Source organism: Ixodes scapularis, unplaced genomic scaffold (genome assembly GCF_016920785.2).
Source record: "Ixodes scapularis isolate PalLabHiFi unplaced genomic scaffold, ASM1692078v2 PGA_scaffold5__190_contigs__length_132052651, whole genome shotgun sequence".
NCBI lineage: Eukaryota > Metazoa > Arthropoda > Arachnida > Ixodida > Ixodidae > Ixodes > Ixodes scapularis.
In genome coordinates this window covers 20326111-20344621 of record NW_024609880.1, presented here as the reverse complement: position 1 = coordinate 20344621, position 18511 = coordinate 20326111, and positions in this window count along the sequence as shown.

Below are 18511 nucleotides of genomic sequence, written 5' to 3'. Positions count from 1 at the left end.
GATTTTGGTTGCTTTCGCCAACATCTGTTTTGCATTGTGGGGAGATTACATTAGAACAGTGTTGCTCTCCGACCCGATTGTTCTTTTTCTGTCCTACACTAGGTGCAGAAGAATTGTTCTTTGAATTTGAAGCGCCGTAAAGAACTTGCCTTCTGTAAGCCAAACTTTTTTTTGAGTGTTTTTTTATGTTTTTTAAGTGTTGCTGTATTTTACGTTTTCTGAATTGTTTGTCGTGACTTTGAAGCGCATGCTTGGTAAGCCAAAACGTGTGACAGCAGTGCGAAGAGGATGACACTGTTGCTTGACACTTTCAAGTGTTTTGTTCGTGTCACTTTGGCGCTATGAAGCCCTTTTTATTCTTATATTATGCGTTCGGTCCATCCTAGACTCCGGGAGAAAAATAATATTACCTAGGATAAACCAGGACACTCGTGCTTTATTGACATGTGCGTCATAAAATACCGCACTGTCGCGTTTTGAACCGCGCGTTTTTCATTACGTAAGTAATTATCTGGTCAACAAAAAGCAACAACAGATCGCTCAAGTTTGTTTCGCATGGAGCTTATGTATCATAGCATGTAAATTAAGGCTTACATTGGCACAGGGATGGGCAGTATTTCAAATACTTTGTGTATCTTGCATTTGTATTTAATTACAAATTGGGTAATGTATTTGACGTGTGTATTTAAATACTTAAACATGGGTATTTCAAATGCAATTGTGATTGAATACAGGACAAGAATAGTGACGAAATCGACGTGCACTGGCAGACTGGCTAAATAAGTGAATGTGACAACTAGTGATGCTTTCCAGCCTGATTTCCATCCATATTTTTGCCTGGAGCATTCTAAACGCGCGGGTCGTCCAGATTTTCGTAACTGGTGCGAGTTGCAGCAATAAAAAATTATCTAGCTAGTGCTGCGCGTCTTGGTCGTCTCGGTTCTTTGTTGGTCTATACCAAAATGTAATCGACAAAAAAAGCTGCTTAAAGGTCTGTACTTTTTTCACCTATTACGTCCAAGCTGATTACATTCTTTGTGATTATATTTCTATTTCGTTACTAGAGCCTCGCACACTAACTCCCGAGTGTGCGATGCAAAATTAAAAGGAGATACCCAGAAACCCGTTGCAGGTGCCTTGAGGTCGCTGACGCAAATTTTGAGGAATGTATTCGGAAAAGTATTTGGAGGAGACCAAATACATTTGGTTGTATTTGTGTCTTGTACTTAAATGCTTTTTTGGAAATATAATTAGATTTGTAATTAAATACATTTTTGACGAAGCATTTTGTATTTGTATTTCGATACATATTTGCATGTATTTTGCCCATCCCTGCATTGGCAGAATAGTTGGTGCAAACCGGGGTGCACGTCTCAAAGCGAAACCTCGCGCTGAATTTTCCGCTTTTTTGGAAGGGAGTAAACACGTGAACCTCAACTCTGCATATTTTTATTCCAACCTTTTGTTTTGTTGAGAGTTGTCTTTTTTTACACAATCATAGTGTACAGGTCCTGGAATCTCAGTATAAAGTTTGAACGTGCTCCGATTGCTTGTTTAGGACATTAAAGACACTAAACACAAACTGTCGCATTTTTCCTCGCGTCCCATTTTATCCCACCTCATCCCACCAGATAGGGAACGCGAGATTGTGTGTACCATGAACCTTTCACATTTAATAAACTTCGCGATTACTTTTTTGAAGCTAGTACTAAAAGCAAATTGAGAAAGCTCCCCATACATTTATCGAGCTGAACCCACTGAATTGCCTCCTGATATATTTTGACGAAGTTTCCAGGCTGTGTGTTTTCCTAGAGAAACTGGCTCGTTTTTTGTCACGTATAGTGCGATTTTGTTCTACTATGTTTTCACTATTTTTACGAAGAGTTTTTTTTATTTGTTGCTGGAGTTGCCGGGTATCGGCCGTCAAGCCTCCTTTGGCTTGGACAGACCCGTCTCTATATCGTGTACTGCTTAATTGTCGCACAAATTATTAGTCTCATTTTTATCACTAATAATGTTATTATTAATATTTCCTTCGGTTCCACACGAGGCGCGGCGGGCGAGGCGACATGATGCGTGGTGGAGCCTCGCGAGCACCTTTGAGTATCTCCAAAATTACACAGAAGCCCGTGAGCCGGGGGTTGGCTATCGTGGTCATGTCGTCTGCTTCCGTTGAAACTGCGCTCGCGTAATAACATAATGCGACTACACATATCTTTACGCGGCGCACACAATGCCCGAAGGTTCAAGAAGTAAAACTAAAATCAACTTTTGTTGCTGCTGGTTGGGTAAACATCTTAATTACAAATGCGCAAAGGACAAGAACAGAACAAAGATACGAACTGGGCGAGCGCTTGTCCTGTTGAACCCGAAGGTTCAAGAAGCTTCCTTTTTGTCAAGCTGCGCTGTAAGATGTGGAGTTCACGACCGCAGAGCGAAAAATATGTTCCGCCCCAAACACGGTGCTCCTAAGGGCGGCTTCTCAGAAAGCGGGAAAATAAAATTTAGTGCATGAGGTAAAAATGAAGAATCCGATTTAACCGAGTCTTCATTTTTGACACCGCAATTCTTTATGTCTCAGTTAAAAGGAGCTTTTATTTTAAACAACAAACGTTTAATGTTGCTTTCCGGTTAAGAAAGTGAAGACGTTTACAACTCCCTGTAACGCCGAATTAGAGCACAGCTCTTGAGGAGGAGGAGGGGAAGGGTACGTAGAGGAGGCTATGCCCCTCCCCCTCATCCGTATCCTCTCCTCCTTCCGTGCTCCTCCCCTCCTCCTTTGCACTTCCTCCTCTCCCCCTTTCCTCCTCCTCTCAGGTATTGGCTGCAGTCTCAGCTTAAGCGTAACGCCAGAGCGGCGGTGAGAGGAACAAGAAGGCCATTCAGTTGACCGGCTTTAGCGCAAGCTTCGTGCCTTCTGCAACGCTTCATCATCAAGAGCTCCTCAAGCGCGCGAGCGCAGCCACACCACAAGGGATATCATGAAGCGCGTGCTGGAGGCCAGGTATTAAAAAAAAAAAAACACCCTGCGGTTCTCATCCTTAGTGCCTGTGGGCTACCATCGGGATGCCGGCGGCCAAGGCAATGAGCACGAAAAGGCGCTTTTGACAAAACATCGCAAGGTGTGCCAGAGAGACGAGCTAACGCACATCTTGATGAAGCGAGCTATCATTAAGACGTAACGGGGAGTGGAGTTCAGCTAATTATTGGTCATGTGAAAGGGAGAAAAAAAAACGGCGCAAAAGACCGAAGACCAGTGGAAGGAGGATTTGTGTACTCCTTCCACTGGTCTACTGTCTCTGGCACCGTTTTCTTTTTTTTTTTTTCTTATTTCACTTTGAAACTAAAACGTCGCCGAGTAGACGGAATAATCGATCTATGAAAAGTCAATCGACGAAGTGATTGCCACGGGTTCCGGAAACGTCATGGGTATGAGGATACAAAGTTGAAAAAAGTCGTTGACGTACGCATGTGCCAGTGTAACCAATGCTTTAACCAAAGATGCGCTCTCGACTTTCTACTTTTGTTAATAGATCGCAGTCTAGAGAGCTCAACGCCAAAGCACAAAAGAAAGCCACGTGTGGACGCAGACTGTAGGCAGATCTTCCGCGTAATTGTTGATGTTGCCACAAAGTTATAATAAAAAACATATCGCTTTCATTCCTTTTATTATTCAGAAAAGGCAATAGCAAAATGTCGTTGTAAGATATTCATCGGAATACTGCAATATTACTGTATAGAAAGTGAAAATGTTTCTACAGTTATTTTTGGGAAGTATGTGAGCAAATCAACGTAAATTAACTTGTAACGGGTAGAGTAACCAACCAACTTTAACTGAATCAATTAATAACGGTAATGAAATATATGTTAGGCTGAGCAATTTAACAGAAATTCATTACACTTTCCCAGTAGTGAGCATAATTCTAGAAACAACATACTTACGTTGTTTTTTTTAAAACTTGATAGCATTTCTTCCCGAAGCCAGGACGGGAGACGGGAGTATCCAGTAACGACGAAGAGTGTCCAAAGGCAAAGCTTGGATGGTTGCGTGCTGAAGAGGAGGCATGGATACCGAAATCTTCCGTGCTGAGGAACTGAGGTCCCGACGAATATTCATAATATTGTTTCGGCTACACTAACTGAATTCAGGTCTTTTGAAAAAAAAAAAAGAAGTGGGTTTTTAAGAACAAGAGATCTTGGCAAATCTTTATATGTCGATGATGAAGGTTGGTTGCTTGAAGTTCATTTCTCAAGTTTTTGAGAATAGCGCCGGTCGCCGGATTCGCGATGGATGGCAGCGGGATATGACCTCCACGGTCAAACCGTGGACACCGAGGTGGACGTTTGCATACCCAGTCAAAATGTCTTGGCTTGCTGAACAAAAAACAAGCAACCCGGTATGCTGGGCATAATCGCCTCGGGTGCTGGCGGTTTCCGCAAAAACTGCAGCATTTCCTGCCAAGAGCTGGATGATGGATGCGCCTAGGATTGCGATGAAAAGCTCGCTCTGAATGAGCAGAGTCTCCTGGGCAAGGACGCTCGGATATATAAGTGACAATGATGCCAATAAAAGAATACGCCGAAGCCGTCCGCTGACGACGATGGCTGACAAAAGCCGGAGACGGACAAATGGGACAGGCGTTCGCGACAATCCCCAGTTTTCCACATAAAAGAAAGGTTGCACCGGAGGTGGGGCCGCGCACTTGCAGAAGGAATGAGCTGCCATGGCACAAAACTGACTCATCCTCGCGCCCAAAAGCGCATGCCCCCAGCGGAACGTTACGAGGCGTAAGACGCTCGGACGCACGTGTCTGAATCCTTGACTCATAACGTAGCGAGATGAAAATATAATGTGAGGGCCAGTGCTTTTTGGTAAGGGCGAGAAAAAGCCCGGATGCCGCCGCTTGCCATATTGACCTTGACTTTTCGAAAAACGTATATCTTGGTTTTCTGAACGAGCACTCTTCGAATGGCTTCAACGGCCTGAGGTGCCTCGGACCGTAAAGAACTAAACGAAATCGGCACTACCGATCGCACTTCTGAGAAGTCTGTTGGAACTGTTCCGGCAGAAACACAACGCGCTCGAGACCTGGCAAGCCAGCACACGCAGACTCTCGGATAACCCGATCCTGTACCACCGATTATCGTGTACTGACGAGATAAACCTCCGCTAAACAATGCCGAGTTAATCACTGAAATCACAAAAGTCGGCGAGGTGTCTTAGGGCAACGAGGTACTTCTAGACACTTTCTCCCAGAGTGTGGATGCAAGTGAGAAAGTGTCTTCTCTCAATGAGAGCATACATTTTAGTGGCGAAATGCCAATAAAACGATGCTACGAGTATATTCGCAACTTTCACGACCTATAAGGGGCGCGACGGCGCCTATAAAAATGGCTCTCTTCAGGATGATCTTCCTGGAACAGCAGTACAAGGCGGGGTCTGCGACGCGTAAGTAATTCTAGTTTGCTTCATGCGAGCAGTATTGGAGCCTTACTTTATTTTTTCACGTCAGGAAGGTGTTGGCAAGCACCGGTATTGTGAAGCTGAACATCAAGGAGCTAAGGAGTGTCATTCTCGCACCGCGGTACCAGCAAAGTTGCAAATAGAACACGGAGACAGCCAAAGTCTCGAAGATATTCTTAAAAAAAAATTGTAGCCATATAAGTTATCCGAAAATCACAGCGCTATCAGTGGGGTGCCGAAGAACATGCCCCGTCTCACCGTTTGGCTTCGGCGGTGGCAAGGGCCTTGGCGCGGAAGCGTAGTTGTGAAGAATCCTTCACTCGCACAAGCACTCGAGCGGAGAAAGCGCTTTCAAAAAATAGGTGCCCGCACCCACGCTTTTGCCGGCACTCAAACCGAGATTTTGCGCTGAACTGTACGTCCGCCATGATAGTTGCGGCAAGAAACAAGTGACCGGCGGGGCGACGAGAACGTACGTGCGCAAGAAGAGCGTAAAACAATACTAACCCTTAGCTCGCAGGTGTGGGTGTGCATTGATGACGGTGAGTAGTAGGCCTCGATTGTTACCGACAACGCTACGAAATTGACAAACCGCAGTCAGTGGAATTTTGACTCAAAAAAGATGGTAGCGCACAAAGTGTTGCCAGCCGTTCGAACAATCTCACATGTGGTGTTTTCGCTCGCCTTCCCAGCCAAGCAAGGACTACAGTAGTGTGCAATTTAGTTCTTTCAGAAGAATCGTCGACGCCTACAAAAAACTAAATAATTGAAAAATAATATTTTTTAGCTTGAACAAGGCTGCGCAGGGGCAAAGGCGTGGAAGTAAATGCGGAGGGGTTGCAAAAGAAGTCGTCAACATTTGAAGAATTGTAATATTATGCATAACGCAACAACTGCACACGACAAAAAAGTACGCGACAAACAACACAGTAAAAACATCAAGCGTCAAAACAGTATGCGTCAAAAGAGCACGCGACACCAGAGCACGGCGTCAAAAACAGCATGTGAAAAAAGCGCACAGCAACCAAGTTGCACTCATGTATAACCATGCTCTTTTTTCGCTGCAGGACACATCATTAGCAGTATTCGCCTAAAGTAAGTACTTGCTAATCACGTGCTCAGCAGATAACGTTTATTGCAATTACTTTTTTATCTACCGTTATCGCACTTCGTCGTATTACCTGCGCCGTTATCTTTATTACCTACCTATAATTTCTCTTTCATGTTTATTATAATAAAACCCACCTCAAGCAAGTGATCCAGATATATCGACGTCCTTTTAATGACTGAACGGTTGTTATTCCGTTAAAACTTTATATTGATCCGAATGCGGCACATTTTTTAGCGAAATAAAGAATGAAGATAACATTTGACGAGTTTAGTGGAGCTGCCTGAGAAATCATTTGCTTTGACATACACCATTATTTTACGTATTCCTAGTGAAAAAGCCAATTGTATTGGACATTTGTTGTGTTCAATAAACACATATCAATCATACAAGACATATAAGAACATATAGGAATTATATAAGAATTGTATCAGATATACCGGGTGTTTTTGCGAAGACTTTCAAAAATCCTAAAAATTAGGGCGATTAAAAAAAGAAGAAACTCTCTCCGGGAACAATCTACCAGCCACGGCGGACGTCAGGAATTGCCGAAAACCTACTAATTAGCCAGATAATTAATTAAAACTTGTTCAATAACTTCTTAATTTGGGGAAATAGACATATCGTTCCAATTAGAAAGTTGCTGAGCGTTATTGAAAACCACTAAATCAGTCATTTTCAGAAAGACTTTCAGCGGGTGAGACGAGTAGTAGCTCACTAAAGTTACCACTCGTGGAGCAGGTACAAGGCTAGCGGTCGCGGTAAGGCGCCCGCGCGATTTTTCCGCCTCTTATCTAGCCCCAGCCTTGTACCTGCTCCACGAGTGGTAATTTTAGTGCGTTACTACTCTTCTCAAGCGCTTAAAGTCTTTCTGAAAATGACTGATTTAGTGGTTTTCAATAACGCTCATCAAGTTTCTAATTGGAAACATGTCTATTTCCACTAATTAAAAAGTTAATTAACAAGTTTTAATTAATTATTTAGCTAATTAGTAGGTTTTTGGCAATTCCTGACGTCCGCCGTGGCTGGTAGTTTGTTCCCAAAGAGAGTTTCTTCTTTTTTTAATCGCCCTAATTTTTAGGATTTTTGAAAGTCTTCGCAAAAACACCCGGTATAAGAACATATAAGAACTCAGTAAGAAACTTGTCACTTCTTATATGTTCTTATACATATAAGTTCCATCTTACGCATATCCATTTGAATATGTATAAGAAATATATTATACATATTCAGCAAGAACAGCGGCAACCCAAGGAAGATTCAATAAGGGGCTCTGTGTCATACTGGTATAGGACGTTCTGTATCCTTTGCGAGATTTGTATGGCTTTGAATCCGATAGAATCCATCCTCTTTTGCGTCGTTCATCTACTGCTTGGGGAGGCTTTGCTCGGTCTTCAAAGCCTCGATGAACCGGTACAGGTAAGAATATTCAAATCCGATCCAAGACTGGTTCTACGTTGTCGGTCTCAGGAAGCTCGTCTACACCACGCTCGTGGCAGCTCCAGAGCGACAGGGAAAATGCTGGCTCCCGACAGGTGCGGTTTCTTCCGATGGGTACGTCAATATATGTATGCTTGAATTACTCGAACGCCGACGACGTGCTGTCATTCTAGTGGCTGACGTAATCCTTGGCGTCGTAATTAAAATCCTGGGGACTAGTAAATAGAGTCACGTGACTCTAGGAAAGCTGGAATCCCGTGATTCTCTCCGAGTAAATCACCTGACCCTCATGGGTGTTCGAATCATTCTAGCGTAAATATAATCCAGTAATTCCTATTGAACGAGTCGTCTGACTCTATAAATATGAAATCTGGTGATCTGCATGGTGGGGCCGCATTATTCTACCAAAAAGAGAGTTACATGATTTCCTTGGATATAGTCTGCTTACTTTTCTGAAATGTAGTCGCCTGACCCCAGTCCCGAAGAGGGTCTCCTGATGTCATTGGGTAATAACGTCACCACACTCAACTGGAGGCAGAGTCCGCCGACTCTACTGAGCACGAGATTCATGTGACCTTTATATGTATCGCCGCAAGGACAAGTCTAGACCCAAAGGTAGTCAGCGTTTAATATTTTTTTTCGAATGTGGACCCGCTACGAGCGCGTTGCAAAAGAGCTTCCTAAGACAAATTACAGCGTAGAAGCCTGGCACCGGAGTATTCAGTTTTTGTTCGGGTTTCAAAAACCTGACTCGTTTTCGGCCCATCGAGCCCATGAAGACCGAGCAAAGACTCACCCAGCAGAAGTTTATCAACTTCTAGTTGATCAAGTATGCAGACTTCAGGATGTTGGCTAACTCCAACACGTATTGGTCTCCATTTGCGAAGGAATATGGAATAACATCAAAAAGACTAACGACCATATTGACTCCACAACAGTAAGGAAGCCACATAAACATTTTGCAGTAGTCCCTTATATCCATGGGATCACACATAGATTAAAAATGATTGCGAGAAGACAATAAGTACAAGTTTTGTGCTCGGCGCCATATAAAGCCTATTCGATGTGCCGCCAAGAGAACCAGGAACAAGTCAACAGAAGAAGTGTATGCGGCTCGAATCACAAAATCAAATACGCCCCTTGTGAAAAGGAAGTCATTTAAAAAATTTTCTTGACATGCGGGTGGTGATATATTGGACAAACGGGTCGCTGTATTAACGAAAAAACAAGGGAACATGCGAAAAATCTAAAAGTTAGCCGTACGTTATCACGCACGCTCGTGCAAGGAGAACCTCGAGCCTGTCACCATCTTCGGATGCTACAAAATCAGTTTGCCCGCCAGGTGTTGGAGACCTTGGCCCTAGAAAAGAAAGAATACGAGTGCGTTAGTTCATCATCTGTCTCCCTAGCCAACGAGAGAAAACGTTCCTGTGAGGCGAAAGTACTTCTAACAGTTAGAAAATCGAGGATGCTAATCCTAAGCTAATCGAAAAAAAAAGGCACCTATAAAATGAAGAATGCAAAAACAAGTCAAGACGAAAAATATAACAAAGAAATTAGTCGAAGATGAGGAAGGCCTTCATTTAACAGTTTGTAGTCCAGCGGTTGAATCGGCATTTATTTTCTCCTATCATTTGTATGGGTGGTTCATATTTATATGTCAAGCTGGTTTCACCCAAATATGTATGAAATGTTATACAACCCCCCTCCCCCCCGCGCCTGCTGTCACGCCGCTGCGGTGGTGCTGAAGTTTGAAGTGCACATGCGCGGACACTCCATGCAAATGCGTGTCGTGCGCACGCGCATTTCATGGGGCTTTGTTTGAAAACAGCGCTTTGGTCTAAAAGTAGGCCATAACATACAACGGCGCGAGATATAACATTAAGTCATATAAAGGTAGATCGTAAAATGTAACGGCAATACAAATGTTCTGCTGGAAACGTTTGTAGCAAGTACTTAATCTAAGCGCGTGCAGTTAATAATGTGTCTTACAGCGAAAAAACAGCATCCACTTGCGTGCGTGCTGCTTTGTTGGTGTGCTGTTTTGTCACCTGCTGTTCTAGAGCGTGTTCTTCCCTTGTTCTGATGTTTTGCAGCCATGTTTGTTTTTTCACGTGCTGTTCAGAAGCGTGCGGTTTTGACGCGTTCTCTTTTTCGCTGTGCTGTTTTAACGCGGTGCATGTTTTGACGCATGCTCTTTTGACCGTGCTCTTTGTAGCGTAGATTTTGTTGTGCGTGGTTTGCCGGCGTTTCCGCGGTAACAAAAGGTAGTAAGTCTATCTGACAAGAAAAGGCAAACAATTTCAAGTAATGCAAAAAGTACATATATTTAAATTCACCCGAAAATGGAAACGCTAACCGATTCTTCGAACGAGGACTCATTATGTCCCTTCTGTGCCCGACGCACTGCCTCCTTTATAAAAAACGATCCATTTCAGGAACCCCGATGGTGTTCGGAAAAAAATAACCATGGGGTGTCGCTATGCCTAGACAATGCTTACATGAACCTATGACCTATGAGAAAGGAGAAATGAGTCCGAAGAGACCTATCAAAAACTAAAGTATGGCCTAATACACAAAAAAAGCTACATGTGCCGCTGCTTCCGCCACTAATCTACGGCACGGAGAGTTATCCGCGCCTGGCGACGAAAGGGTAAATTATTTTCAGAAAAATTACCTCGTCGCCAAACATGTAGTGTTCACGGATTACCACTAGGAAGGGATGTCGAAGGTTTTGAAAGGAACACAAGGCTGAACCTTGGAAGGAATTCTAAGAAATAGAAGAGGGTTTAGATTGCGGTGCACGTGATACAATACAATATCGTTGGCCAGGTACCAAGCACTCAAATCGACTAAGAAAAGAGACGTTCGCACAAGTCTGAGGGTGGACCAAGACCCATATCTACCACAGCTTGCGCCGGGTGGGCATCGCCCAGGCTCTATTCTCCAGCCCATACGTGTGAACGTGGCACGCCATGAACGTGCCGCGACATTAACAGGAAAAAAAAAACATTACAAAAATATAATTAGAAAAAAAAACACAAATGCAGCTATCATGAACATCAACACACTGTGCAATTATAACAGATACGAAGCAGTCAGGGGCATAAACAGGGTGTAATTGTGCCTCAACTATATTTGTGTAGTGGAGCACTTGAATAAGGTCAGCGTCCAGTCACGAGGCGGACTGGAGTGGGCCGTGGGAAGCAAGAGAATGGAAGGTGAGAACGGCTCGGGACAGAGTTCATGCTGCAGAGCTCGAGGGCAATTGTCGGCTACGGAACAGGAAAAGGCGAGGCGCTAGCCGACTGTGAGCCGGTAAATCCTTCCTACCTTGCGTTTTGTGATCTCCTTTGTGGCGGTCAGGACGGGGACTGATCGGGCGTTGTCTAAGGCGGACATTCATATTATTTGGTGCCCAACGTGGTGAGGCAGAGGAGGACGGCCTGGGACAGAGCTCGGGCACCGAGCTTGAGGGCTGTCAGAGACGGAAAGACGAAAGGTGAAGGCCCAACCTCCTGCTTGTCCAACTCAGAAACAGTAAAGCGCTTCGTACAGTTGTGGGATTGGATTTACGACGGTCGAAGTAAGGCCTGATCCGTCTTTGACTAAAGCGGACCCTCAGCGCGGAGGCCGATCAGCCAGGCCTCGCTTTGGCGCTTCTCATGGAGGTTACAGTCCACGCATTCCTTGACTATTTTGGGTGAACTGCGCACCGAACTCGCTGAATGGTCACTATCGTGAAATCCATCGATGTCCGTCGATATGAGGTCGAGCGTCCCCACGAATATGAACGCTTCGTCAAAGAGCGAGTCTCTGAGAGTGTCGGACGCCATCGAACGTATTCCGATGAGCGGAGTCATCTACCCCCAAATTATCTCGAAGCCTGAGACTGCACCTATGGCGGTTGAAGTGGGAGAGCTCGGTGAGCTCATGCTCCCCATGACGACGATGTTTGAGCCGCTTTTGCGAGCCTTGGAAATGCCGCACCTAGGTCTGTTTCCCGTCCACGTTCGAACGTCCCGACGTCAAAATCATTTTCAGACGCCGATGTAATTTTGTTTCAAAATTTTCTACAGGATCTTGATGAGTCCATAGCCAGTTTCCGCCAGCCGAAGGCACCGTAGAGACAAGCTGCGCGTTGACAGGACATACTGCCGACTCCGGAATCGGGTATCGCAGTAGTTTTAGGACGCTGCAAGAGATAAAACAATACTGTAACCTGGGGTGAAGTAGTAAGGAAGAAAGTGCTTGTTGGGTAAAGGCCCAGAAAGCAGATAGGTCTTCTCAGCGTGTGCTCAAGAAACTTGCGGATATTTAAGTTAAAACAGGGAATGGTGGCGGACCTCCTAATGAGCACTTCGATTCATATATGCTAGGCAAAGACGGCAAGGTGCTTCGCAACATCCCAAGAATAAATGAAAAGAAGGGTATTAAGCTTCCCTTCAGAGCTGTTATTCATCCTTAGCTACTGAAGAGGTTTATCAGGTATATCCACGGATCGTCAGCAGCAGCAAGATCTTTCATAGGTTGCGTCGCGCTGCGACGTGGTCGGTAATGAGGCGAGACGTCTTCCGATTCACTCGTACCTGCCCGACTTTCCATAAAGCAAATCTGAGAGGCCCAATGCCTCCCATACGAGAGTTTGTTTTTAAATATCGGTAATGATGCGTCTATGTAGACGGGCAGCGCTCTCGCCTTAAAAAAATAGCATCAGTCGCGCCACAGGGATTATTCTTGGACCCTTAACTTTAACTTGTGCATAAATGATATAGTGATTGTATTGGACCATGCAAACGTTTTCAATTCAATATTTTATTCAAACAACATACATTAAACAGTTTAGACGTAGTCCTGTCGATTTTCTACATCTTTTACGAACCGATATTTCTTTTCTACTCCAGTCTCAGGTTAATCCAACATGATTAAACATTTGTCTCGTGGGCCATCGCAAAAAAACAATAACAATGCTTGACGAGGCGTAGACCCCCCTCCCCACCAAAAGAACAGAAACAAAACAACTCCCTAACGCATCACTTAGCGCGGCACACACTAAGGCACAGTAAGAAAAAAGTAAAATGTAAAAAAACTATAAAATAAAAACCATAAATATAATACACGGGATAGAACTGCATAAAGGAGAGAAATAAGAAATAACATATTAAAAAAGCATAAGCATGACACTACACACATCAGAGCAACCAAAAAAGAAAAAAGAAACACAGGGAAAGCAGTCACTCCTGGTACGACAGAAAGTACATTTTCATGTATCTTTTTAAAGCCTCAAGTTATACTTCACTTATAGTCGCCAGACCAAAATGAGCATTTAAAAGGTATTTTATTTGGTATGATATTTTCTGGTTGCCGTAGTTTGTGCGTACTTTTTTCCCTTGCGTAATTTTTAAATCTAAAATTGAGATCTAGGCTTAGAACATACCCCGACGACGCAAGTTTGTTATTTTCAACTAGGGTTTGTGGGCTTCTTTTCAGAGGTCCCTCTACTAATAATCGCCGCCCGATCGGTATGCGTTTCGCTCGTCAGCCAGGGAGTGACATAACAAAACGAGAAGACAGTGAATGGGTTTACTGTACCTCCCGGTTGCCCGTTGTCGAGAGCCGGCAGTCCGGGCCCGCCGACCCTTGTCGCCCGTCGATCAGCGCTCGCAGTCAGAGTCCCTTTCCAGGCCTTGGGATCGCCCTTCCCACACCAGCGCTGCGTAGGCTGGCTGTCCCGGGCTATCACTGCCCGAGTCTAGCTGCGGAACCACCCCGGGACCGTCATAGCCCAGGTAGGTATGACCAGGGCTTGACATTTCCACCGGCCCGTCTCCAAACCTCGCTGTTGGACCGCTCCGCGGTTCGTCATGGGGAAGGCCAGGCAGCCCGGCTCCGACGTTCCTGCCCAGCTCCAGCCTCACTCAGCATGCACTCTCTCGCGCCAGTTCATGTCTTCTCCGCCGACCGCCTGTCACGTGCCGTCTGCCTCGTCTTTCACCCTCGGTTCCCATAGGTTGTGGGTCAAGTCTTCCAGACGCCAAATAGCAGCATGGAGAAAATAAACCCCTGTACGATTTTCAACTATTTACTAATTAATACGGATAAATAAAAGGATGTAGGGTTGTAAATTAGATCAATTAGTAACAGTTAAGCATAATGAAATATAGCCTTAGTAAACACGGACGACAAAGAGAAAACAAACACGACAGGACAACGGATGTCGTCTACCGGATGCTCCTGTCGTGTGGAAGATATCATGTATGCGAGGCAGGAAGGTGTATAAATGAAAGTTTCATCGATCACGCTTAGCGCCTCACATTAGGGCCTCCTTGAACTACTATTCAGGGATTGTTCACGTCTCGCTTCTTTTGTGGACGCAGTTGTTGTGAGCAGACACAGAGGCAGAATGACTTGGGAAATTATTGAATCATTGTTTATTTTTAGTTGGCAGACAGATGCGTCAGCGAACCATCGGTGGCGCTATCCGAGATGGAGATAAGGTACCGTCGGTCCAACATGAGTGCCAATTTGCAAGAATATATATCTGCAGCCTCTTGTTGCCTGGTAGGTGTGAGTTTTATTCGGTGTTTGTGTGTAACCTTCTTAAGAAGTCTCCTTTGTTGCATTTTCATAGTGTAAACTTCAGGTGCGAGCCCGCCGTAGTCCTGTCGTGTTCTTTTATTCTTCGTATTACGTGTTTACTTAGGTTGTAATTCATCATTTTCCAAGGCAGTACTTTTTAAAGCGTAGCTCTTAGGCGCCCGTTTCCGCGTATAGAGGCGTCGTCGTAACCGTCGCGCTAAATTTAGTGAAAAATTGAGTTGGTGTTGAGGTCACGTGACGTCAATTCTTCCACTAAATCTAGCGGAAAAACTGAATTTATTCATAGGGAGAGTGACACGAAGTCATATGGCGTCATTTTTCCCTCTTAATTTAGCGGGAAAACTAAATTGATGTTGAGGTCACGCGGCGTTACTTTTACAGCTAAGTTTAGCGGGAAAACTGTGGGAGGAGAGGTGGGTATGGATTAGGAATAAAGGTGGGTGCAGAGGTGGAGGGGAGAAGAGGAGGATGAAGGAAGAAGGAGGAGGAGAGAGAGATAAGACGCGGGGAGGAGGGGAAGGAGGAAAGGAGGAGTCTTTACTTACATTTTCTACAACGTAGGAAACGGTGCGTAGTAATTGACGGTCATTAATCTTCCTTTCACAATGTTATTGCTGGGGTACCACACGGAAGCATACTTGGGCCTCTTCTATTTAATGTATACCTAAATGATATTGTTAACATCAATAACGAAGCTCAGTTTGTCATTTATGCTGATGATGCGATCCTATTTGTTTCTGCTACTGATGCTGATATATAAAGGAAACAATATAATAAGTAAATTTGCTATACGGTCCCAAGTTAATAGTTTCAACGCAAAACACACAAAAATGCAAAGCCAATTGATTTGGATCTACTAATAAACCAGTCCTCGTTAAAAATTAAATCAAACGTTGTGAATCACAAATTGAGTTAACCCACATAAAACTTTAGGAGTAAGTTTTTTTCCGAGTACATGATGTGGGACTGCCATGTTAACTATATAATTGTTAATCTTTCCCGAGTTGTTGGCATCATTGAAGGCTGTCCTAATGTTTTACCAATCAATATTCAGTTAAAACTTCACTACGCACTATTTAAGTCCAATTTAAATACCTCTCATATTCTACGGGCCACTACAACTAAGACAGACCCTCAAAATTTGCTATTATTTCAACACAAAAAATACGTTATATTGCCGGGTGTCTTATACGCAGTCTACATATAACCATTATCCTCCAGGTATTAAGTACTTACCGTAGAATGCGGATAAAATTATAATTTACTCTGTACCCTTCATTTCTCATCACCAGCATTCATAGCTTTTTTTTAATATTTTATTTCAGAAGTTTAGATGCATAAAACGCATAAACGCATGCCGTACAGACACTTGGCTCCTTCCTCGGTGCGGCACAAATTACAACCTGCAGTCATTGCATTACAAAATAACGTACTTGTTAAATAAATGTTTCACAAACAACATAAAACATCCACATAATTGGCGAAAAAGACTTACCTACTCCTTTAAATACCGATAACTAATTTTGGCTTTCTGCTTTTTCAGCGTTATGTGACTTTGTTTTATTTTTATTATCCTTCTGATAAAGAGTTTTTTTATGTCTGTTGTCCGAGCTGCTGCCATGTATAAGGGGAACCCATACCCAATCAGCTGCTTTTAGGAGGTTCTTGTGTGGGGATCCCTCCAGAACTTCCCGAAAAATAAGGCTTATTGTATTGTATTGAATAGGAGGACGAGGAGGAGGAGGGAAGAGGATAAGAAAGAGAGGAGGAGAAGATTGGAAGGAGAGGGGATGAGAGGAGGAGGAGGGGCGCAGTACCCTCTCATCCCCCGCCAGTACCCTCTCATCCTCCTCCTCAAGAGCTGCGCTCTAATTTCGCATTACAGAGATTTCTAAACCTATTTTATTTTCTATACAAGGATACAATGTGTTCAAACATTTTTGTGCTCTCCCTCAAAGCATGCAGAATTTACCTTGTCCAGAGTGTGAAGGTACTTGGTGTAATATTCAATGAATATATGTGGTGGGACGCGTCAGAAAAATGTATAGCTAGAAAACTTTCGCACAATATACAAATCATTTATAGATATGGTCATGAATCACCCCGTTCAGTGATAATCCCTGTGTACATTTTTATATATTTCGCATGCTACAATTTCTGCTTTCTTGTAAATGGAAACACACCATCAACAAATATAAGCTCCGTACATACTCTTTGGAAGCCGGCTATTCGTGTTATGTTTAGTGCTGAACGTCATGCTCACTCGCAACCATTATTCAAAACGCTTAGAATAGTAGCAATTACAGAACACTACATTTATATACTTCTTACATCCCAAATGTCTGTCAAACAAGATTTTTAAATTTTTTTATAACTGTTTTAAACATTTGATAACTTTTTTTTATTAATTTCTTATATAACACTGAACGTGCCTACCTAACCAAGCCGTTGTGTTGACACTTGGTCAACGCCACGCTCAAGGCAAAATTATGTCCTCCAAAAGATTAGTTATTCTCTTCTGAATGTTTTTACCAGTTTGAAAAGAATGGGACAGAAATAAAACGTACGTCCACAAAAAAAAAAAAAAAAAAAAATTATGCCCACATAAGCTTATATGGCTTGTCCGTGGGGATCGGCAGGTACATGCTCAAGTAAACGCTCACTTTATGAATTTGGTGCCTCTGGTATTCCCAATAGTTTCATTGTAATAGCATACATGTTTAACTCTGGTTTGAAAGTGTAAATTAAAAGCAAACAACAAATTATATAATATTAAGAGTAGCTTATTCGTTTATTTACCATCTGAAGAGTAAGCAATTATAAATCACAATAAAAGGTATATAATAACAAACCTAGTTGACCAACTTCTAGTCTTAGTAAATTTTACTTGAGATGGTCCTGCTACCACGGCGAGTTATCTGTGTCGGTGTTTTCTGGTAATGTTAGTAGGGCGCTCCAATACCTGTGTTAGCATTCTTTCACATTCCGGTACTCTCTATGACGTTATTTTTAATAATATCAAGCGAGCGTCAACCGCCGGGACGGCCAGCGCTGTGCCGCGGAGAAATGCGGCGTCACGGAGAGATGAGACGCGTGCGCACAAAGCACTTTCCGTTGCGAGCGTCGTCTGCTAGGCCATTTCGCTGACCGCACACAGTCCCTGTTCATTATCTGCTGGCATAGCTAACTGCCTTTAAGCAAAGATCTGAACAGCGCTTGCTTTCATTTTCTCGTGTTTTCGATACTGCTCAGGCGTGGCATAATCCGCGCGTCATATCGAGCTTAATTTACTTTTTTTTTAATTTCATGTTCACGTTTAGTTTTGTGAAGACCAACAAAAAATGAAAAATACAGTGATGCGAGGAACTGAATGCAACGATGCATTAAACTATATACCAAAACAATGGTACGAACCATAAAAAACCAATTCAGTACTTTCACCCTGCCGCGTGACATCGTGCTTTCACGTGCAGTTGCACCCAACGGGAAGGTCACGTGACAGACTTTTAGTGACGAACTGGCCAAAAGAGCTCGTAGCGTCGGCTGCGGTACAACGCAAAGTAAAACGGAGTATAGACCTGGTTTCCGTTTGGTGTTTTGTATTATCAACTGCGTTGTCGCTGTCGTCATCTAACCTATGTAGCCGGGTAGTCCCACTTTTCTTTGACCAGCTGGCGCACGCACTTTTTGACTCCTCCTCGAGTGCCCATAAAAATATGGGAACGTGTTGTGAGAATGTCGATGGGCGGCATGACGCGAAGGAATAGAGCAACAACAGTCGGGGTTATGCAAGCTACCGTCAATAGGATATAGTGAACGCATTCCAAGAGGAGGGGCGTATCGGCACTTGGACATTGCAAGCGCCCTGCCCTCCCTTGCTACGGAGCAGCGGCTGCGTG